The sequence below is a fragment of the Mustela lutreola genome, chromosome 10 (assembly GCF_030435805.1).
Source record: "Mustela lutreola isolate mMusLut2 chromosome 10, mMusLut2.pri, whole genome shotgun sequence".
In the NCBI taxonomy this organism is placed as follows: domain Eukaryota; kingdom Metazoa; phylum Chordata; class Mammalia; order Carnivora; family Mustelidae; genus Mustela; species Mustela lutreola.
The window spans coordinates 68,292,177-68,316,565 of NC_081299.1; the positions used below are offsets into that span (position 1 = coordinate 68,292,177).

At 38.3% G+C, this 24,389-nt stretch overlaps 1 protein-coding gene across 1 annotated transcript in view; it reads left to right on the plus strand.

Moving 5' to 3' along the window:
- Positions 1 to 24,389, plus strand: part of ADGRL2 (adhesion G protein-coupled receptor L2) — a 605,011-nt gene that overhangs the window by 168,048 nt on the left and 412,574 nt on the right. The window lies entirely within an intron of this gene.

Below are 24,389 nucleotides of genomic sequence, written 5' to 3' on the forward strand. Positions count from 1 at the left end.
GGCCGGAAGATTGGGAAGGTAGCAGGTGGTGGGTGGTCATCAAGTCCAAAGGGGCTAACATAGTGTAGTTCCAACACTCCCTCTTGAGATTCAGAGTCCTGTGCTCCCTCCTTCATCTTCCTGTATTATTATTTCCCTTTATCTTTCTCAAAACCGTTCTCACTCCTTGAAAGTATTACCTCAACTTTAAGGTCTATTTTAAGCTACCCATGAGCCCCATGTGTTTTCCACGAATGCAGACCATTTTTATAATGAATCCTGATGGTTTGATAAAATAGTAGTTAATTGTAAGGAATGTCTTCATTTCATAAAAATCCTTTTTTAATTTTTTTTTTTATGTTTTGAAAGATTTTATTTATTTGAGATAGAGCACGAGGATGAGGAGGGGCAGAGGGAAAAGGAGATTCCCCGTTCAGGAGGAAGCCCCATGTGGGGCTCGAATCCAGGACCCTGAGATCATGCATGTCCTGAGCATGACCTGAGCTGAAGTCAGATGCTTAACTGACTGAGCCACTAAGGCACTTTCATAAAAATTCCTGTAAGTCCAGCATTGACCAGCTTCCATGTGGGGGTGTAATCTTCTGTGACATCACTGGGGTGAACCAGAATGAAGTGATCAGGGAATTCAATCACTCTATCCCTGCCTAAGAGACAGGACAGGACAGCCTTTCAGAAAAAGACCCAGTGTTGACACCGTGTGACTTTAAGCAAAAGGCTCAAGCTATCTGACCTTCAGCATCCTCTGTCAGAAGCTAATAATATCATCTTCATACCATTATGTAAGAAGTCAGTGGTGCTAGAGAAACACCTTGTATGCAACGAGTGCTTAATCAATAGCAGATCCTTTAGATATATTTAGACAGGGAAAGTGCAAGGTAATCATCGAAGGCCATTTTAAATGCCTTTAGCCCATTTCAGCCAGAGGTCGTATTGATTAAGAATTGTATTCTGCTACAAGTAATAGAAAAAGAGTAACTTAAATAAATAAGGGACTTTTTCTTTCCCACATAATCCCACTCTTGGAGGTAGGGCTTGTTGGTGTTGATTAGTGGCTTAAGGATGTCAGAACCAAGCTGTTTGGGATTAATTTAGCCTTTTCCCTCAGCCATCAACATATGGCTGCTGCTGCTGTTTTAATCCCATGTCCTCATTTCTGAAAAGGAGAGGAAAGAAGTGACCAGAAGGGAGGTGAAGCACCCACCAGAGAAATCCAGAGCAGACTGTGAATGTCTCATGGGCCATTGCCACTCCTCACTGCAAGGGAGGTTTGGAGAGCTGGCATTGGCTTTCCCAAAGAAAACCAGAGTAATTGTCTGCCTGCCAGAAATGTCTCTTCCCCTCCCCCCACCCCATCCTTATTTTTTTTTTTCTTTTTACCATATCTCTTTCTTTTACTTGCTTCCTGTCTGAGACAGAACAGGCTCAGTTGCGTGAGTTGAAGGATATTGCATTTATCTTTGGAAAGAAAATCAGCACCTTGTCGCCATCTGTGTAAATCTGAGCAAGAGCATAATCTCTGTGACTCCATTCACTCACCTGTAGAATGGGGATGATAGAACCAGCCTACCTACCTACACGGTGATGACTAAATATGTAAGGCAACACTTTGGAAATTGTAAAGGAATCTAGATATACAGATGATTATATAGTATCTATGGAAAGGTCAGAAATTTTAAAAAGAAGAAGAATGCTTTCAACTTAATAAAGCAAATACTTGTACCTTCCAGACATAGTTCTCAGGACGTCAGTGCTATTACCTCATTTAATCCTCACAGTACCTTAAGGAGATAAATACCATTATTATGACCATTTTGATGAAGAAACTGGTGCAAGGATGTTAAATACCTTTCCCACAGTCACTATAAATTTGAATAGAGGCAGTTTGATTCCAGAAAGCCTGGGCTGAGCCACAGTACTACAGTGTTTCTCTGTGTTTTTAAAAAAATGCTAAGATGAATGTCTCTTTCCCAATACCTTAACATCAGATCAGAAGACTTGGAGTTAAGTAGCCTCTTGCGGAGCCCACCCTTTTCCTTCCCCTGGACAGAGGGGCCTGAATGCAGCCATATGAACTTGAAGCAGATTTCTTCAGAAATCTGAAGACAAGTTTGATGAACTTTCTGTTATGCCACACTGATTTCTACTGATTTCTGCATGGCATGATGAACACGTTTTAGGATTGATTCTGTTTGAAAGTATTAATGATTCCCAGAAGCTGAGTCTTCCTATATGTGTAGCCCAGTATTCTTGCCAAGAAAGTATAAGGAGTATTTGACTTCCTGATTTCTATGTAATTTTTGTGGTATCTCAGAAGGGCCATAATTTATTCTACTAATATTGAATGACCCAGTAATTATACTTCTAGTAGCATATCCAAGAAAACAATGCTAAACAGAGAGAGAGGAAAAACAGTTGTATAAAAGATGTTAATTTTAGGGTTATATATAATAGCTAAAAAAGAAAACTAACCCTAAATATCCTTTGCATAAGATCAGATACATCAACTCAAGGAAATAATAATAATAATAATGATAACTACCGTATATTAAGCACCCAGTATGAGCAGCACATTCTACTAGCTCCTTTCAAATAACATCTCTTTTGATTTCCTAGGACTTGGGCATCATTGTCACCCCATTGCATAGATAATGCCACAAAGTCAAGGTCATACAGCAAGTGTGACAGATGCAACTAATGACTCATCCTTCAGCCATTCTGTTTATTGCTAATGGAGTGCTGATTTTATTTGAGAAGAAAGTTAAATAACCAGTCCAAACTGATTAGAGTAGTCCCAACCTCCCAAACTCCTTTGCAAGTAGTAAATCTAGAGATGTGCATATGATATAATCCTAGTCAATGAGATTTAAGAACAAATTTGCTGGGGGCTTCTTGAAAACAGCTTCCTAAGATTTTTCCACCTCTTTTCTTTTTTTTTTTTCTGCTCCCTTTAGTCTTGTCTTTATACATTTTTATGTAAGTAGATGATGTTAGAGTCTGAAACAGCCATTTGGGGATCATGAAGGGATTAGAGAAAAAAATGAAAATGATGAAATAAACAAGGAAAATAATCTAAGTTCTTGCCAATTGCAGTGAGCTGCCAAGCCACACTGGTATTGCCTGCCTTTGAGGGGTTCTTTTGTTAGTTTTGTTTTCTTTTGTTTTTATGGGAACAATATACATCTTTTTGGTATAAACCACTGTTCATCTATTATTTGGCACTGAAAGAATTGTATTAGTGAAAATTAAATAAGGCTGCGAGTGACTTAGAACTTGTCCAACTTAACTGGGACTTAACTTTGTATAAAAGTCTCTATCAGAAAAGCCCATGGTGGTAGGCAGTCTGGGGTGAATATGGCATTCCACAAAGTCCTCAGAGACCCAAGTTTTTCTAATCTTGCTCCATCCCAGGAGTGAGTTTTGCCACTGGGATCAAGATGGCTGCTTGAGCTCCAGCCTTTATACATGCAATCCAGCCAGCAGAAAAGAGGAAAGGGCAAGAAAAAGCATGCTCATCCTTGCTTTTAAGATAAAATCTTACTTTTAAGATAAAGTTGAGAAATTTCATACACCATTTCACTCACATCATATTGGATAGAACTGCTAGCTGTAAGAAAGGGAGAACATGTTATCCTCATCTTGGGAGGTCATATACTCAGCTAAAAATCAGCAATTCAATCAGTAGGGATAAAGTGTAAAACATACAGAGGAAGACACATATGGTTGATGAACCCACATCTGTCTGACTCTTAAGCCATGCTATAGTCTACTGTCTCTTGTAGCTAATTAGACTGTATAATGATGGAAGGAGTCTGTTATTTTATATGCTTTATTTTTAAACTAGTTTGCCATTCAAGTGCACTATAAAAAGGAAAATGGCTTTGATATGTTATACAGAATAAAGTTTTATATAGAATATATATAGGTAAAATTATGCTCTCAAAATATTTGAAAGAGAGGTTGCATTGGAATTTAGGAACATGAATGAATCAGGGATTTGTTCCTACACTTCTCTATTTTTAAGTCTTCTTTAATAATCAAGTAATAATTTTATAATAAAAAGATCTTACACTCATATGTGTGTGTGTGTGTGTATTTGCCATATTAAAATCACATGAACCACACAGAAAACGTTTTTATATAGCCACTAAGTAGAGTGTATAAGTGTTGAATTTTATGAAGAAGAAAAATGATAAATAGCATGTCATTTGATGCTTCATAATTTTTGGTTTGTAACTTTCTGGGTCACTGATTTCTCAAAGAGTTTTCATTCTTTCCGCACATTAGTTAGGTGATTGAAGAAGGTGTCAGGTTACTGAGACATGGGAAAAGATGATGTGGAGGAATTAAATTCTTCTTTTCTTTTGGCTGAGTATACAAAATGTGCAGTGTGATTTAGTAGTCCTTCCCCTGTGTGTGTTCACCTCTGTCTGCTGTGGGCAGTGTTGAGAAGACATTGTCATTGGCATGAGATACATGCCAATGAGATACATCTTTTTTTTTTTTTTAAGACTATGTGCTGATTTAATAAAATCAATGCCAAGATTTGGTGGAATGGTAAAGACCAAGAAACTTGAGAAAACGTTAGAAAAAATGGCTGGTTCATTGTGATTAAGGAGTACGTTGACATAGGAGAAGGAAGAAACATTATTGGAGGAACACTGTGAATATGCTGGGTCAGCTCAGGAGATCTTCATCTCCATTCAATGAGTGCGTGCACAACGTTGCCCAAATGGTAGCGGGAGTGGTCGCAGCACATATCAAGAAGGAGTAGAATCCCTAGATTGACCTGCAATAAAAGTGATACACACCTTAAAAAGGGTAGGTATGTATAGTGTAGGCAGTACTTTTCTTGTCTTCTGTGTTTGCTTGCTTGCTGACTTTTTGAGAAAAAAAGGCACTAAAATTTAACATTTAAAATGATTAAATCAGTGAGCTAACATGTAATTATAAGAAAGATATAATTGATATTTTACCTTGTAAGTTGTAAGGATGATAAAGCTAATTCATGTGTGGTTTGTAGCCATTTTCCAGTCCAATAAACAGAATAGAAACTTGACCCAACGAGAAGTCTATGGCTTCATTTCTAGTCATTTATTTACATTCAAAGGCTTAATAGAAATTTCATCTCTGAACATGTTCTGAGGAAGATGCCATACTTTTCAATTTTCCAATTATGTCATTCAAAACCTATAAATTGTAGTACAATAAAAGTTTGGCTTCGCAATAGCAGCAGAAAAAAATCCAAAATATCTGGGGAAAAAATTAACCAAAAAAAGGGGCAAACATCATATAATGAAACTTTAAAAACTACAGAAGAATAGAAATGACTTGAATAAACAGAGAAGCATACAATCTGATGTTCTTCGATAAGAAAACACACATCATGAAGATGTCCATTATCCTAAATTTACCTATAAATATTGATCCTAATATAAAATATTAATCCATGGCTCTTTGAAACAAGATAAGCAGACGCATGTGAAAAAATACACAAATAGAGCCATGAAAAGTCTTTTTTAAAAATATTTATGTATATATCCATGTATGTATGTAAGCTCTACACCCAACCCATGCTTGAACTCACCAACTCAGGACTCTACCAACGGATCCAGGTGCCCCACATTAAAAGTCTTAAAAGGAAAAGTCATGAGGGGGAACTCCATCTTCCAGTTACCAAAATGCCTCATAATGCTTTAATAATTAAAACAGTATAATATTGGCATGCACGTGTATACACACACAAATGTGTGAACATGTACAAACATAAATAGAACAGTTTTAAAAGTCCAGAAAGATATAAAACCATAGAAGAGTTTAACATGTAAAGATGGCATATCAACCCGCGGAGAAAAGAGTGAGAGTTAATAAAGGACATTGAAAAAGTAGGGTAGTCATATGAAAAAAATAATAATTTGGATACATAACTTATCTTTACCATATATCAAGATTTACGGGGCACATGGGTCGCTCAGTCGGTTAAGCGTCCAACTCTTGACTTCAGCTCAGGTCATGATTTCAGGATTGTGAGACTGAACCCCACATCAGGCTCCACGCCCAGTTTAGGATTCTCTCTCTCCCTTGCCCCACAGTGGTGTTCTCTCTCTCTCTTAAAAAAAAAAAAAAAAAAAAAAAAAAAAATATATATATATATATATATATATAAAGAAAAAGGAAGGAAAAAAAGAAAAGATTTAAAAATTGCACAGTAACTATAATGTACAGAAACTTCATAGAAAAGCAAGCACTTTAAAATAAAACAAAAGATAGTATCATTCATAATCTGGGAAATAAAAATGAAAGTCATCCTGAGATTTTTGTTTTTCCAGGTATAACATTAGCAAAGATCCAAGTTTGGTAATACTGAAACTGAAATTACATTTCTAGGATTTAATCAAGAACGTATTTAAGACTATACATACACATATGCAAAACCACACATATAAAATGCCATAATGGGAACTTTGTGCATGCATAAAAGCAAAAAATAGGAAATAACGTAAGCAGATGCACACCAATAGGAGACAGTTCAGAAATATAATGGGACAGCCATGCTATTTAATATTTATGCAGTATTTAAAAGGACAAGGAAGTTCTTCCGGATGCCTGGGTGGCTCAGTCAGTTGAGTATCTGCCTTTGGCTCAGGTCATGGTCCAAGAGTTCTGGGACCGAGTCCTGCATTGGGTTTCCTGCTCAATGGGGAGCCGGCTTCTCCCTCTGCCTGCTGCTCCCCCTGCTTGTTCTCTCTCACTGTCTCTGGCAAATAAATAAATAAATAAAATCATTAAAAAAAACAAAAAAAGAATAAGGAAGCTCTTCATATATAAATGTGAAACATTTATCAATATGCATTAACAACAGCAAAAGGTGAAAAACAGTATGTATAGTGTGTTACCATTGAAAAATGAAGGAATGGGCTATAAACATTTGCATAGAATATTTTTGTGTAGATATACAACACAGATACAGAAACTGACAACATGGTTCATCTCCAGGGAATAAAACTTGGCTAGGATATGGGGGTGATAGACTTCTCACAACTTATGCATCTTTTGAATCAGAATCTTTTGAATATATTAATATTTAAAAACTAAATTGAAATATGATAAACTTTAAACACTTTAGCTTGTGACTAACAGTTATACCCCATAACCCAGTGTGACTGGTTTCAAGCACATATTTCTTAAAGGGAGAGAGTTAAAGGGAGAACCCCCAGTGGTGTGTTGGAACCAGCTCCCTTCAAAGAGGTAGACTTAAAATCTACACACCAATTAGAAAGGCAGGGTCTAAAAAGCGTCCAGAAAGAACCTAATATTCTACCCACAGAAAAATGTCAAAATGGACATCCTAAGTATACTTTTTGACATAATTTATAAAATATCTTCCCAGCTCAGCACTTCAGTGACACTGATGGACGCATTTATCCCAAGGAAATCAGCAAACACTACAAATCAGGGTACTATGAGCGTGAGCGACAGGGAAATCCAGTGGTTAGACACCTCCCAGCACAGCTTCGACTCAAACGTTCTAACTCTTGCCATGATTTTCTTTGAAACTTTCCGATTACGTGACATTCTTTCCTAATAACTGGGTTGATATCTACTTGATAATGGAGCTGATAAGGAAAGATAAGCATGGAGGGCTCATAATTACAAATATATCCCCACCTTGTTGCACAAGCAGGGGCACTCATTGAGAAGAATGAGAGTGTGGAGATGCTATTCGCTGTGCCTGCCCAGTTTAATGCTCTATGTCCTATTTGTAAGCAAGTATATAAAAACTAAAGAGAGAAAATTAAGCAGATTTGCAAGCTTATTTTGTTTCCTTGTATCATACAGTGCATCTCATTTAATATTTGCTTGTTTTATTAATAATTGAAAGCAACTTTGCAACACATAGGCATGCAGAATAACTTTTGACCCTATGGGAATTAATGTCTAGTGACAGTGGTCCAGAAATGATGCAAGTTATGATAATAAAAACTCTGGTCAGCTATTTTGCACTTTATGTACTGTAGATATTTTCCCTACAAGAATGCCCCCTTTCACATGGAATTCGCACAACCAATTTATCTAGATGTAACAGCTTGATAAGCAGCAGACTACTTGTAAAGAGACGGATGGCCATAAAATAAAATTAACCTTTTTAAAATAAATGTGATGAAAGAGAAAGCAAAATGTCCTATACATCTTCAAAGGAAAATTACTTTGAATGTGTAAAGAAAAAAAAGGAAATGTAATGTTTAACATCATCCTGTGTTAAGCTTTTATAAGCCCCAATTAAGAGTCCCTTCTACTGACGGTTTTCTCTGAAGTAAATACATGTTCAAGAGGGAAAAGATTTTGTTTTGGGTGAATGTTTATCTTTTTCCTGCTTCAAAAACAGCTCCTGCTGATGTAAACATGCCTACCTTGCCATTACCTACAAGAGCACTGTCCAAAGGGCAGTCTACTTCAAACAGACAAATTCTCCATATTTGGGAAACAAAAATTAAATTGAACCCATTTCTATTTGTTTCTTACTAAAATTCTGGAGTAAGTTTGCCTAAGGACAAAGCTAACACAAGTTCACCTACTCATATGGCTCGACGCACACACGTACTTACCTTTTTTGAAAGAGCTGTATTGACTGTTTTGAGACACCTCTGACTGTGACATTCCTGGCTCTGGGGTTAAAGGATGCGTTTCTGAGATATTAAAAAAATCAAAAGCCAATGGTCTTTCAATCACTCCTAGCTATAAAAGTTGCAAAAGCAAAACCAAAAATTTATTTACAAAAATCCAGATGTTTTTATTCGAGAAATTCGAATGGAGCACTTAGCTCTCTCAGGTACTGTTAGCATCACCAAAAACTCTGCTAACCATGGATCTATCCGCCCTTTAGGAACATTCAAAGTAGATCATTTGTCAGCGGCATGAAGCCGATGGAGTCACGCGGCCGCCTCAAACCTCAGTTTCCTCGTCTCAAAGTGATGTTAATGGGATGAAATAAGCAACGTGTGTTTTGTACCAAATTAGTGATGCAGCAAGTACTGTGGGGCTTAGAAAGGGGACAACTGAGACTAGTGATGCAGCAAGTACTATGGGGCTTAGAAAGGGGACAACTGAGACTCGTTAGAATAGACACAGAGCCTTGTTGTCCCCGGTAGTCGAAGTCCTCAGCATAGCGCCTGGCATGTAGTGATTGCTCAAACCGCTGTGGCAGGATTCAAGCCTTTGACCATTCATTGCTGGCTGATGTAGGAAGAAAATCTATGCGTAAAATAGAATTTTAATTCCATCTTGAAGGATGGGCAGGATCTGTACTGATGAGGAGAATAGGAATGTATATTCTAAGTGGGGAAAAGAGCAGAAGCCAAACTCTGGGGAGGAAACGAAGAAGAGCGTGTGTTACAAGGACCACGAGTAAGGTTTCCAGACTAGAATGGAGAGCGTGTGGAGCTAAATGTAAACGTTCCTCGGAAAGGTGAAAAGAGATTTACGAAGAGCATTAAAAACCAAGTGGAGGAGTGTGGGCTTTATTGGGTAAGTAAATGAGCAGTGGGGGGAAGACAGGATGAAAACTGCTGTTTTAGGGAGTTAACCTGGGGGGGGAGGGGATGGAATTCAGGAAGGAAGTTGGAGCTGCCGGCCCACCAGGGGAGGTTGGAGCAGCAAAACAGCTGGTGGGGAGGTGAAGGGCAGTGGAAACGACAAGGGAGGAAGAGATTTGGGAGAGATGCTCAAGTAAGAACCCAGAATATTTAGTGACTTGTAATATGAAGCCCAAGGATGAGGAGCCAGGAAGATAAGATGAAAATGATGCTAATAATGGATCACCGCGAGAACATACAGTACGTTTTAGATGGGTCCTGCGACATTCTTCGGAGAATAACTGCATTATTTGTTACAGCGAACCATCCAATATATGCTGGGCACAATTATGTGTTTATTGGATAATTACCCTCTGTCCAGTCTATATGAGGTGCTATGGGGAATAGCAAGGAAGTGAGTCAATGACGTGGATGCCTCAAGATACTGATGAGGAGGCATATTAAGAATATTAATAGCAGTGTGTGTTGAGCACACAGTACATCCAGACTAGCTACATTAAATAGGCTGTCTTATTTAATCCTCACAACAACTTTATAAGGAGATGCTACAATTTATCTTTGATATACTTAACCAAGGGGGCACCCGTCTGGCTTTGTCAGTAGAGCATAAGACTCTTGATTTCAGGGTTGTGAGTTTGAGTCCCATGTTGGGTACAGAGATAACTTAAGGGGAAAACACACACACACACACACACACACACACACAGACACTTACACAGAAACTATGTCTTACAGTGGTGGGTTAACTTGCCCGGTATAACAAACTGGAAGATAATAGAGTCGGGAATAAAGTCCCAACACTGTGATCCCTGAGCTCACAATCTCACCATGGATAGAAGTCATTAATGGAACACCTGAATCATGAATTTTGGTTCAGGATACAAAGGAGAGAGACAGGGCTTACAAGAGAAGTTACAGAAGAAACTACACAGAAAGGAACGAATGTGGAAAGACTGGCCTGACTGTTGCATGAGGGTGAGTCATGAGGGGGAGACCATTGAAGTATAAATCAGGGCCACATGATGGCTGAGGGTTACTGCCTGGCACAGAGCTGTGGCTTAGCACATGCTGGAATCCATCAACTCATCGACACTCCCTGGTGACCAGTCATCTTTCCAATGGCGACAGGCCCAGGAGTTCAGGATGAACAGGGCTTCCTCTCCCATTTCCTGGGCTCCTGCTTTTCTTGCACATCAGTGTCATCTCAGGACACCATCCATCCAGGCACGTGCCTTATTTCAGATCACTTCAAGCTGCTCCTTTCTCCGGACGGCACCAACTCAAAAACATTCTTACTGTCTTCTTCCTCACACTCAGCCTCATTTCACTGGAACAAAACCTCTAGAGGCTCTGCGTGACCGGAGGAGAGTTTATTTTTGGTGTACAGAATGGATCGGAGAAGAAAAAGAAGAGAGCATAGAAGCAGAAGTGCCTCGCACTCTATCTGGTGCATACCTGGTATGCAATAAATATTTGCTGAAATAAGAAAAATGAAAGAGTTGTATTCTGATAATCAGAGTTTGAAGACACAAGGACTTGAGCTAGCAGAAAAGGGGAGTTAGGATTGAATCAAAAGATATTTCGGGGCGCCTGGGTGGCTCAGTGGGTTAAGCCTCTGCTTTCGGCTCAGGTCATGATCCCAGGGTCCTGGGATGGAGCCCCGCATCGGGCTCTCTGCTCCGCAGGGAGCCTGCTTCCTCCTCTCTCTCTCTGCCTGCCTCTCTGCCTACTTGTGATCTTTGTCTGTCAAATAAAAAAAAAAAAAAAGAAGAAGAAGAAGAAGATATTTCACAGGGAAAATAAACACAAGAGACTAGATATGTGGGGAAAGAAGGAAAAAAGTCATGGATGCCACTAAGGCTTTTAACCTGCGTATTTGAGAGGAGGTGATGTAACAAACAAATTCCAAGAATTAAAAGTTTCTTTAGAGTAGGTTTATCTCTGTGGTTCTGTGTTGTAACCTAGAAACTAGCAGCATACTTAATACATACTAGACAGGCAATAAATAATTAGGGCTTTGAATAAATAATATGCAATATTAGTTTTAAGAAGAAAACCATTCTCATATTCTGATGCTGTGAGTTTCACTTCAGAACAATGACATTTACTGCCAGGAATTCATGTCTTAATGAATCACTGTCATGGAAAGGACCTTGTTGTATCCTTTCATAACTTAGAGCAGAAAAAAAACAAAATAATAATAATAGTAATTAATAATAAATTGAGGACCACTGTCCTAAGGCCTAGCACAAATACTTAGAGGTATTGTTGATTTAAGATTAAGATGAGAATCCTAACTAGAATGAAGGGCCTGGGTGAGGAGTTAGCTGTATTCCTGAAACCAAGTAACTCTAAGATAGATTTATCAGGAAGGTCAGTGGATCCCTCACTTGCACAAGCCCCTATATCTAAATTGTTTTTGTTTCTTGAGTTTTTATAGGCTTCAGATCCCACCATACCTGGACCCATCTTTGAACCACAGCCACATATTAGGTTCAGCTGGTGCAAGAAACTGAATATTTCTGTTGCCATTTCATCATCCCAGATAACTGAAGTTTGCACCCTAGACTTTGGGTTGAGTTAGAACTCAATATGAATTCCAGTTAAGCCATTCATGAGCTCCATGGCTTTGGTCGACTATTTCTAATTTCCTCATCTGCAAATGGGAATACTAATAACTGCCCCTCGGGGTTATTATAAAGCTTAAATGTACATAAGAGTTCAATAAATTGCAGCTCTATTATTATTACTAATTAGTCCAGTGATTCTTATGCTCATTTTTCCCATTTCCCATTTAAAATTTTATATATAATTGACATTTTGTTATAAATCCTTAGAAGCCCATTAAATAAGATTACCATAACTTTTCCTTTACTTTTCAAGTTCTCCTGCTTGGAGAGCTTCGGGATATGTTGATTTGCAAGAGCTTTGTATCAAATTCAGAAAGCACATTTCCTTTTCTTAAATTTTTGCAATCTTAACATCCATTGAGGACAAGTCTGAGCTTAAGCACTAATCTTTTATGAATAATAATTTGGCCTGCAGATCTTACCCTCTCGCCAAACTATTCCAAGGAATTTTCAGACTGAAGGAAAACTAAAATCACAGAATAATTTAGGCTTACCACCTGGAAACCCCAAAAATCTATGTGAAATTAATGAATAAAGGAGTAATTTGTATCACAATAATGACCCACTGAAGAGTGATTAGAATTATTTGCATAATCATCTTTTAAAGAAATGTGGACTACTCACACACCTTTTAAAAAAGATTAATTTATTTATTTGAGAGAGAGAGAGAAAGTGCAAGTGGGCACACATGAATGTACACAGGGCCGCAGGGAGAGAGAATCTTCAGGTAAGAGAAGTGAGGTTTAGAGATTAAGCAGCTTGTCCAAGTTAGAGTGAATTAGTGTTTGAGGCCAATACCTAGTGAGGTCTTCTGATTCTTGAACTCATCCGTTTCTGGCTACACCTCACTGATGCCACTTCTGTCAATCTAGGATTCTAGCATCTTTACATGGTTTGTGCCAGAGAATATTTGGTGTCTGATAAGAATAGAAAAATGCTGCCATTCTTTAAAGTTTTTTTCAAAGGTTACGGAATCACATGCAAGTTATTTTTAAAGATTCTTTATTATTTCAGATATTGGGTGAAAGCTGTGATTTTTTTAAAAATTTCAATGACAACAGCATACATGTGAGAAGCTTTCCTTTCTCTCTCTTTCCCTCTTTTTTCTCTTAAACCCACAATCAGGACTTGCTGGTTCTAAGCTTTTTGGCATCTCTGAATGAATCTTAGTGATTTGAAATCGCCCCTCCTGAGCTGTTGCTTAGTACTTGAGTTCAAGTCTGCTGTAAGTGTGTAGAGCATAGAAAGAGTTCTTTTCTGAGGATTGGGACTCTATGCTTCGAGAATTGTTGAAGGGTTTTGTTTTCCCAGAGCTGTCAGGTTTCTTTGAAAGAACTGAAAAGAAGCAGCAAAGGAAGATGTGAGAGTGATTTTAAAATATTTTAAATATCTCTGGTTTTCCAATCTTTTTCAAATTAAAGATCTGTGATTAACCGTTCCGTAGCTCAATGTCTCTATCTTTGGAATGTTGCTCTGTAATGACGTACGTTCTTTACTGTACTTGTGTGTGAGTGTAAGAGTGTGTGTGTTCTGTCCTGTCCTTTTGTTTCCTTTTTTTCTTTCAGCATTTTCTCTGAATGTTAAAGTTTTATCAGAGACCAAAAACTTATCTTTGCGAAGAACTGAATTTGTAGTAAAATGGTTTGATCTATACACAAAGAGGGAGATGCCGTGAAATGTGTAACATTGGAAAAAGAAGAAGAAATAGACAGCAGATCCAAATGGTACAGCAGACCATGTTTAAGTGATTTACTTGGGGTTATGTGTTTTTAAAAGCAACATATAAATGCATAGCAGGGTTTTGGCAGATGAAATTGTGCTGTGTTTACTTTAAGGCGCTCGACAATGATAAACAGTTATTTAGTACAAGTAGTATGCCTATGGTGCAAAGAACACTGAATTAGATACAGTTCCTGCAAAACAGGTTTGAAATCTAAAAACAAATTGGAGAGGCAGAGTATAAAATACCCAGAAAAAGCCTAACATTCTACACATGTAAAAACGTCATCAGGGCATTCTAAGTGTACTTTCAGACCTAATTTGTTAAATCCCTTAACCGTACATACAGACATTGTAAATAGAGTCATACTTACACAGATCTGATATGTGTGCAGATGTAAGCACGTCGGTCTCAGATGTGCAACTTAAGGGTGATACATTTAGCTGCTAAATGCAGGCCTCCACCTGAGAATTGCTGTCTTTACTGCTCATCTACTTTACATTTTTAATTCCTTCCAAATTCTTTTTTAAATTATGAGTTTGCATTAACATGCAAACCTTTGTAGTTTCTGAATAATGTATGTCAAGCAGATACTTGAGTGACATTTACTCTAAATAATTTTAAAATTTTATATTTCATCTCTGTAGTTGCTGTTTGCTCACTTTATGAAAATTTTTATTTTGTTTTAATTGGCAAAATGGAAAACTGAAACGCTATTGAGAAAAAGAAACCAAATCTTCATGTGAACAATTGTTTCACATTGATGTCTTGACACAAGAAAGATTTCTGCTATTTATTTACCAGAGATGAGTACAGATAATTTCATTGTGCATCGATTTTCTCTGCGGAGGGAGGAAGTGTGGTCAGCTAAAACAAAGCACTGAAATGGGGAATCAGCCACCACGACTTCTGTTCTCATCTCTGGCTTCAGAATTTGCTCTCTTAGAAACTCACTTGATTACCAAGATTCCAGTTTTTTTCATTTCTTTCTTTGTTTCCTTTGATTGTTATGTCTGTGTGTTTTTTTAATGGACAAGATCAGACTTATATGAGCGAAAGAGGTCAATCAGAAAAAGACAATCATCACATGATCTCTCTGATATGAGGAATCTGAGAGGCAGGGTGAGGGGCTTTGGGGGGTAGGAAAGGAAAAAATGAAACAAGATGGGATAGGAGGGAGACAAACCATAAGAGACTCTTAATCTCCCAAAACGAACTGAGGGTTGCTGGGGGGAGAGGGTATGAAGAGGGTGGCTGGGTGATGGACATTGGGGAGGGATGTGCTATGGTGAGTGCTGTGAAGTGTGTAAGCCTGATGATTCACAGACTTGTACCCTTGGGGCAAATAATACATTATATGTTAATAAAAATAATTAATAAAAGAAGAATTCTGGGGCTCCCGGGTGGCTCAGTTGGTTAAAGACTCTGCCTTCAGCAGGGTCCTGGGATCGAGCCTCGTATCGGGCTTTCTGCTCAGCAAGGAGCCTGCTGTCTGCCCCCTCTCTGCCTCAGCCTGCCTCTCTAACTACTTGAGATCTCTGTCTGTCAAACAAATAAATAAAAGTAAAAAAAAAAAGAATTATTTGAGTTCTTTTGTTAGAATATTTTAATTGGTCTGTTCTATAATCAACATAATGATAAAATGGGAGTCAATATGAGTGTACATCATTCAGGAATATAATCATTCAACATTCATGTAGCCAAATATTTAGTGAGTGCTTACTGAGTGCCAGGCACTGAACTACGCACTGCATAAATATATTTGGTCCTTAAATCACAACATAATTATGCAACTGTCATTATGTGAAAATATAAATGTCCCAGTAGGCCAATACTATATAAATTAAGGATAATTATCCAAAAAAGATCATATTTCTTTAAATATGAAAGAACTTTATTTGTAAAAAATATTTGCTAAACACTTAAAAAATTCCATGTCCCTTAACCTGCTTTTATTCTGTTTTCAAATTACTATTTTTAAATTTGTAAGATTTATCTATTGTATACGTTTGGAAACCTGGCATGGTAGTGTGCCTATTTGGGGATATTGGATGCTTATTTATGTAGTTACATATGTACATAAATAGAAGCATCATTCTTATGCCTGAAACACATGTGTCTGTACCTTTCTAAATTATGAATTATAACTCATAGGAACTATGAGTAACTAGTAGATACTGTTCTACCAGACTAGCAGCATGGTGAAATGAACCCCAAATTAGACACTCTAATTCTGGCCCTGCTGCTAATCAGCTTTGAGATCTCAGGCAGATCATTTCACTTCTGTGATTTGGTTTCTCTTCTGCAAAATGAGAAAAGGGGTGTTGAATAGGTTATTTCAAATTTCCATTCCAGAGTACCAGAGTATACTATAAAGCTTAGGACATCTTTTTTTTTTTCCTTGACAGAGATCACAAGTAGGCAGAGAGCAGAGAGGCAGGCAGAGAGAGAGGGGGAGGCAGGCTCCCCACAGAGCAGAGAGAATGATGCAGGGCCCAATCCCAGGACCCCGGGATCACGATCCAAGTCAAAGGCAGAGGCCTTGATGCACTGAGCCACCCAGGCGCCCCAAGTTTAGGACATCTTATGACTAAACTCTGTCTTGAAACTTTTTTTTCCCTAAAATTTTTCTATTTCATTCATTGTAGGTTATTGATTTGTATTTTCAAAAGCCATGCCAGTTTTACAAAGTACTAGAAGTTTGGGGGTTTTCCATGGCCACTGCTCAAGTCTATTTTAATTGGTCAGTGTTAGGCTGGAGCAGCTACTAAATATACTTTAATGTCATCACACCTTTGTACCAGATTGTTGCCATATATGTCCAATAGGGGTCTGTTTTTTGTTTTTTTGTTTTCTGTTTTTTGTTTTTTAAAACCTGTTCCCCAACTCAGTCTCATCTCTCCTCAACTACAATCCTAGTTGGAATGGCCATGGTCTCTTGTCTGTATTACTGTATTAATGTCCTATTCAATTTCCTGCTCCTACTCTTGGTTCTTCTTAATTCACACTGCACAAAGTGACCAAATAATCTTTTTTTTTTTTTTTTAACTTCCTTCACACATTTTTCCCACCTCCTCCCCGCCTCTGGCAACTACAATTCCATTCTAGCTATCTCTTGTCTTGTTTAGTCCCTGCTGTTGTTTTATTGAACTATACTGGACACAATGTTACATTAGTTTCAGGTATACAACATAGTGATTCCACAAACTTATTCCTCATCCTATGCTCAACACAACTGTAGTTGCCATCTGTCACTGCATCTGCAATGCTATTATAATATTATTGACTTTATTCCCTATGCTGTAATTTTTATCTCAGTGATTTATTCATTCCACAACTGGAAGCCTGTATCTCCCACTTCCCTTCACCCATTTTTTGCCCATTCCCACCAAATATGTTCTTTTTTTAGATTCCACATACAAGTGGGAGCATTCGGTACTTGTCTTTCTCTCTCTGACTTATTTTGCTTAGCGTAATAACCTTGAGGTCCATCCACATTGTCACAAAGGGCAAGACTGTATTCTTTTTATGGCTGAATAATATTCCACTGTGTGTGTGTGTGTATTGTATCTTCTTTCTCCGTTCATCCATCAACAGACATGTAGGTTGTTTCTATATCTTGGCTATTGTAAATACTGCTGCAATGAACATGGGGGTGCATATATCTTTTTGAGGTAGGGTTATCATTGTCTTTTGATAAATACCCAGGGGAATTGCTAGAATTATATGGTAATTCAATTTTTAATTTATTGAGGAATCTCCATACTATTTTCTCTATTGGCAGCACCAATTCACATTCCCACCAAAAAGTGTTCCCTTTCGCCACATCCTCATCAACACTCGTGTTTCTCGTCTTTTTTATAACAGCCATTCTAACAGGTATGAGGTAATAGATCACTATAGTTTTGATTTGTATTTCCCTGATGATTAATTATGTTATGCATTTTCTCATGTACCTGTTAGCCATTTGTATGTCTTGTTTGCAAAAACGTTTATTTGGATCTGCCCATTTTTAAATTGGATTGCATGGTTTTTTGCTTTTGATTTTATGAGTTCTTTATATATTTCACCTATTAACCCTTATTAGATACATGTTTGGCGGATGTTTTCTCCCACTCAGTAAGTCGTGTTGATTTTCATTGTGTTGATAGTTGCCTTTGCTATTCAGTTGTAGTTCAATTTAATGCAGTCTCCTTGTTTCTTTCTGCTTTGTTCTTTTCATTTTTTGGTATCAAATTAAAAAAAAATCATTACCAAGACCTATGTCAAGGAGTTTATCACCTATGTTTTGAGTTTCATGGTTTCAGAACTTACATTTCTGTAAGTTCTGTTCAGAACTTACATTTCAATTTCTGTTCAGGATATAAAGTAAGGCCTAGTTTCATTCTTTTGCATGTTGCTGTCCAGTTTTTCCAGCACCATTTGTTGAAAAGACTATCTTTCCCCCACAGTACATTCTGCCTCCCTTGTAGTAAATAAATTCATCATTTATGCATGGGTTTATTTCTGGGAGAAAGACAGAATTTAATGAAAAAAGATTTACTCTGTCTTTGTCATATTTCCTTTAAACAAGTACGTATTGAACACTTACCATATGCCAGACACTGAATTACACACTGGAGATGTAATGGTGAGCGAGACTGGCACCATCTCTTCTCCCATACAGATAAATAGACAGAATACAATTGTAGTTTGTGGCAAGCACAATGAAAGAAATAGTTAAATGTCTAAACAAGAGACTAACAGAGGTGACCAGCTTTACATAAGACCAATCACAAAAGACCAAACAGAGACCTTTAGATGAGAAGGAGCTGGCTATGCATATCGTGGGGATAAGGAGAGCATTCCAGGCCTAGACAACAACCTGTATTAAGGTCCTACAACCTGGGAGGAGGGGGTGGGGCTGTGGAAAGAAGGACCAGTGGGGCTAGAGACTAGTAAGGGGAAGGGGAGAGGGAAAGTGACTCAAGAATGGAAAAATAAATAGGGACCAGGTCATACCGACACGGATAGATCCTAGTAAGAAATGTGGATGTATTCCGATTTATTTCCAAGGAAAGGTTAAGACATTGAAGGGATTCAAACAAAGGAATTATGTGAACCAATTTTCTTTTTTCTTTTCTTCCTTTCTTTTTCTTTCTTTCTTTTTTTTTTTTTTTTTTTTTCTGTTTCAAGATTTTTTTCCATGTATTTGACAGAGAGAGCGCACAAGCAGGGTGAGCAAGGAGCCTGATGTGGGACTCGATCCTAGGACCATGGGATCATGACTCGAGACAAAAGCAGTCACTTAATGGACTGAGCCAAATAGGTGCCCCTCATTTTTTAATTTAATGTCACTTTTGCTTTTGGTGGAAAAGAAACAAAAGAGAAACCAGAGAAATCAATAATCCAGGGAGAAAAGTAGCAATTAAGATAGAGAGGTGGCAATAAGAGAGAGGAAAAAAAACCAAAACCCAAACCAAAAACTTTTACAAAGTATAATTTAAATGCTTCATTATACCTAACACTACACACAACCAACCAACAAATAATCACTTTTTGAGGGCACACCATGTGTCCAGACAGAAATTATATGATGTATTGTGCCTGTCCTCTGAGAACTTATCATTTAATGGGGGAGGGGTGGATTAACACATAAAAAACTGTATCAGTAATCTCATAGAACCTCTACCTGACACCTTATGCAAGGTTATTCCTTTAGGTTAACAGGGAAAATATGTAGAAATCTGAAGATAATATTTTTGGGTTAGGTCACTGCTGTTACTTGTAATATTTGTAGCCTGATTTTCCTGTGCCAGTAACCAGAATGTGAGCAATGTCCAAATAGGCTATTTTGCTATTTTCACCTATCATATTTTTCTTCATTTAAGCCAGGTTCTGGACAGGGGGTAGGCCCCAGATTGCAGCAGGCAGTGGAAAGATTAAAAGAACATTCAATTTGGACTTTGCCAGTATATTCCAAGCTCTCACTCACACCTGCTTACAGAGATCCTGAACTCTGGCTTCTTCACAAGACCCACTTTTTGCAAAGACTTCTACCTAAAGAGAAGACTGATAGCTATTTGCTTTCTAAAATTATTTTTTTTAAAAAAACTGATTTAATTGAAATCAGCAAAGAAGATCAAGTGTAGCAAATGATCTCGTTTAAAATAATCAGTGAGCCATATTAAGAATACCTTTCAAAGCAATATTTTGAAATAAACTGAGTAACTTGTCTCAGACTTAAAAGTCCTAGAAGGAAAGAACTATACTTTGGCTGCTTAAGTTATTCCTTGAGGGAAATTTAAAAAAAAATTACTGACATTGGAGAAATTCTTGTGATAGCCTCACATCAATGGCATGGGAAACTACCAGACTTTTGCATTCTTCGTGGTAATCTCAATTCTCATCCCCTGACTCCATTAGGATTAACTGGAACAAGAGAAAGAAAAGGAAGCCACTTGTGGCCATTACCATTCCCAGAGTGCCTTTTGCAGGAGTAGGGAATGCTAATTCTGATATCCTGGAAACATTTGAAACTGAGTAATAACACTTTGCCTACTTAAATGCCCCCTGTAGTTTCAATTAGCTGGGCATCATGCTTCTGAACATTCTTTTGCTGTTAGGCGAGGCATGGACACAGCCAGCAAGTGTTGCTTCAGCAGTGAATGAAAGGGTGTTGTCATCTAGAACCAACTTTTCAAACCTGTGCAAGGGCAAGGATATAATCTAAACATTTAGGTCCTCATTTGCAAGGACATTTTCAGAATAGTAGGGTCAATAACCCTTGTATGATATTTCTACTCCTAGAAGAGGTATAAAATCCAAGAATATAGTGGTCTCATATTGTGATGATCAATTCAATAAATGGAATCAGGGCATTATTGCGATTGAATGCCTAGTTAATAGCCACATGATAATACTCCAAAGCTCAAAAAGAAATATGAAAGATATTCATGTCAATGGATTAGTCAGATTGGATAGACGGTATCTCTCAGAAAATAATACCTGCTATAGAAATCATACTTTTCTAACTCAGCATCACTCTCACAGAAAACTGGTGTCCTTAGAGAGCTTTGTAGATGTCCATCACAACAGTTTATGTCACCTAACACGTTTGAGATGTGTGCATTAAAACAGTTAAAAGTGCTTTATTTTTGTTTCGCTAAGGTTTATTTTGACCTCCAAGAAAGGAGATCGAGTAGATAGGATTGTCTTTCTGCAGTTCGTGTGATTCTAGAACCCTGGAACGTATGTTACCAGATCTGGGATATATTTGCACAGCTTATTCTCTCTGCTTGGAGGGGTCTTTCCTTGAGGACCATGGGGTTTGCTCTCTCATTTCCTTCCAGTGCTTTGCTCCAATGTTACCTTCTCGGGAGGACTGATTCTCACTTACCCATTTAAAATATCAACATCTGCCTGCACCTTTTTAGGCATTCTGATTCCCCTTATCCTGCTTTACCTTTTGCCCACTGTACTTTATCATCTACATAAGTAAGTAATTTATTATGTTTATTTTCTCACTTATTCCATTAGGCAGGAATTTTTACTTTTCTTCTACTTTTAGTTCCTAGAATAGGGACTAGCATATACTAGGTTCTTAGGAAATATTTGTTGAATGTTGGAAAAAAAGAATATCTGCCATATGTTTTTAAAATCAAGATGTGTCATATAAATGATATGTTTTCTTTTTTCCTCTTAGAGAATTTATGATGTATGTTACAGCCAGTTATGTCTTAGAATCTAGGAAATATAAATCAGGGGACATTTGCATTGTTCTGAACTCATTGCTGCCAGAGTTAATTTAATATCTGGTAAGAAAGAAACAGCTTAATGTCATTCATGACTTCTCTTTCTCTAATTTTATCACTCACCTTCCTCTATCTGAAATTAATTTTTGCCAAGTTGTGAAGGCCTTCCAACTCTATTTCAGTAATAACTTCCTCATTAATTTCCGTCCCTCCTTCCCTACTAGGAAAGGCACATAGAGGGGGACAGCTGGCAATAATACTGAAGAGAAGGCCGGAACCTTAACATAGGTGGTCTTCGAGGCAATTAGACTTTCTGTGGGAAACAATAGAGAGCCGCTATCTGGAGAACTTTTAGAAACCTCAGAACTGGTAGAAAGATATCGCTGACAGTGATGTATCAAATGGCCTGGAGGTCAGTATGATTCTCAGTTTTTTAAAAAAAGATTTTCTTTATTTATTTGATAGAGAGCGATAGTTCACACGTAGGCAGAGAGGCAGGCAGAGGGAGAGGGGAAAGCAGGCGCCCTGCTGAGCAGAGAGCCCGATGCGGGGCTCAATCCCATGACCCTGAGACCAAGACCTGAGCTAAAGACAGAGGATGATTCTCATTTCTAATTCTGTACTAACTCTTGGTTTCCCTTCTCGTGATGCTCTTTCCATCAGTTTTGTATCTGCTTTCTCTGAGGTTATCTAATCCTATCCCACACCTGTGAGTTCTCCAAGAGAGTCTGGATATGCAACAGAGACACAGACCCAAAGACGTTCCCATTGCATCTCTTCTGAGGTCTTCTGGACTTCTTACCCACACCGGTCAAAGGAAGTAGGGGAAAGGTGATGAGCTTGGCATATATTTCTTATCATAATCTCTAGACACTCTCATGTAATGTGAGTTAGTCCCACTTTACAAACGAGGGGAAATTCGTTTCAAAAAACTTAAGTATTTTATGCTGTTTCATGTAGGTAGTCAGGTTCAACACTAAAGCTGCTCTAGAGGATCAACAGATAAGACTGGCTGATGAACCCATTCTCAGCTCTAGGTAGTGTGACACCTACTTTCCATGAATTGTCACATTTCACTTCCAACAGCCTCATGAGAAGCTTCAGTTCTTTTCCCCATTTTATAGGAGGCTAAAGTTAGGAAGATTTCCACAATTTGTTCACACAGCCCGGAGATGGTGCCTCTACGCACGGCAGCCCATTCCAGCAACTGCAGTGAGAGGTCCCACCCCCACACTGTCAATCAACTCCACTTCTTCCCACTGTATCATCTTGCCTCCAATGGTATGAAAAGCAAGGACACATGCTAGCCTAGCCCTGACCAGCTCGATGGTCTGTCGGCCTTGGGTGTCAGCGAGCCCTTTGCTTTCTCTGCTTAGCAAATGTCTGGGCAGCCATGGACCCTTCCAGTTGTGGGGGTGGGGTGGGGGCACAAATAGCTCTGGACAAATCAGTGCCCTGAACATAGAAGGTCCTTTTCCTGTTTCATTTTAATAATTTATATCCCCTCTACCTCCACCACCATCCTTCCTCTACAACTGTTGGGAAGAGACTAAACTCTAAAGGTCAAGGCACAAAAATTAGAGTTGAATTTCAATTGACTATCAAAGCAGAAAGGTCCTCTGCAAACTTAAAAAAAAAAAAAATTACCATTAATTTCATGTCCATCACTGTGGATTACACTGGGGCTGGGCATCATTTTATATGGAAACTCAGAGACTGGCTTCCCCCTTTTTCTTTCTTCAATATTCATTTGAGGTTGGTTCTATAGTTGCAGTTTGGGATAGAGACATCTTAATTAGTGGTTAATTTGTATCAGAGAAGCTGTTACTCAAAATACTCCATGACACAGAGACTGGAGCAAATAAAGTCTTAGAAAAAGCCAATTCCCACAGATATAATGATAGAATGCAATAATGATAAATCAGAAATGTGTTTTCACTCTGCTCAGATGTGCAGAGAAATGAGGATTCCTTACTCTTTTTTTAAATGATTGGGTTTTCACTACAATCCTACACCTACCAGGTGGTTTAGAAAAATTGTTTTAAATTGTCAATTCAGTCTTCCTTGGTAAATCAGCCCATCTCTTTTCATAACCCGGTTTCTGCTTAGATGAGTCAGGGAAATGCTCGTCAGAGTTTTGCCCTTTCCACCTGCATATCTGTAGGATGACTGAAGTGTATGCTATCTTAGGGGAGGAGGAGTCCTGGAGTGCCCGAGGGATCCTCTTGGTTCTCCTGGTTTGGCCTACTCCCACAGCTGGTAATATCTCAGGAGTGACTTGTACATACCCTGGGCATTCTGATGCACCCACTGCTAAAAGCTGCTTTTCGAGATAATGGGTCTTATTTTGTTCACTCAACTCTGACAATGCTGTGGGGCACCATTACCTCTTGGAGATTGGGCCCTGTCTCCACTTTCTCTAATAATGTGTATCCCTGACAGAGGACGGGACTGTGACTCCAAGTTGGACTTTAGTCTGTGGCGGATGGCTTCATTCCCCTTAGGCAATCTCCTTAGGTGAAGTTGCCAGGCAGGTCCTTCAATTACTTTCAGCCAGATTCTTCTAGTTCATTCCATAGGACACTCAGGAACTTCTGGATAGCTTCACATCACACAGGAACTGAGTGAGACTCTAAGAGGCTTAAACTTAGACTTTTCTGTACAAACCTAGGTAAAGCCACTGAATTTAATTTGATATAACAGCCCCCAACTTAAA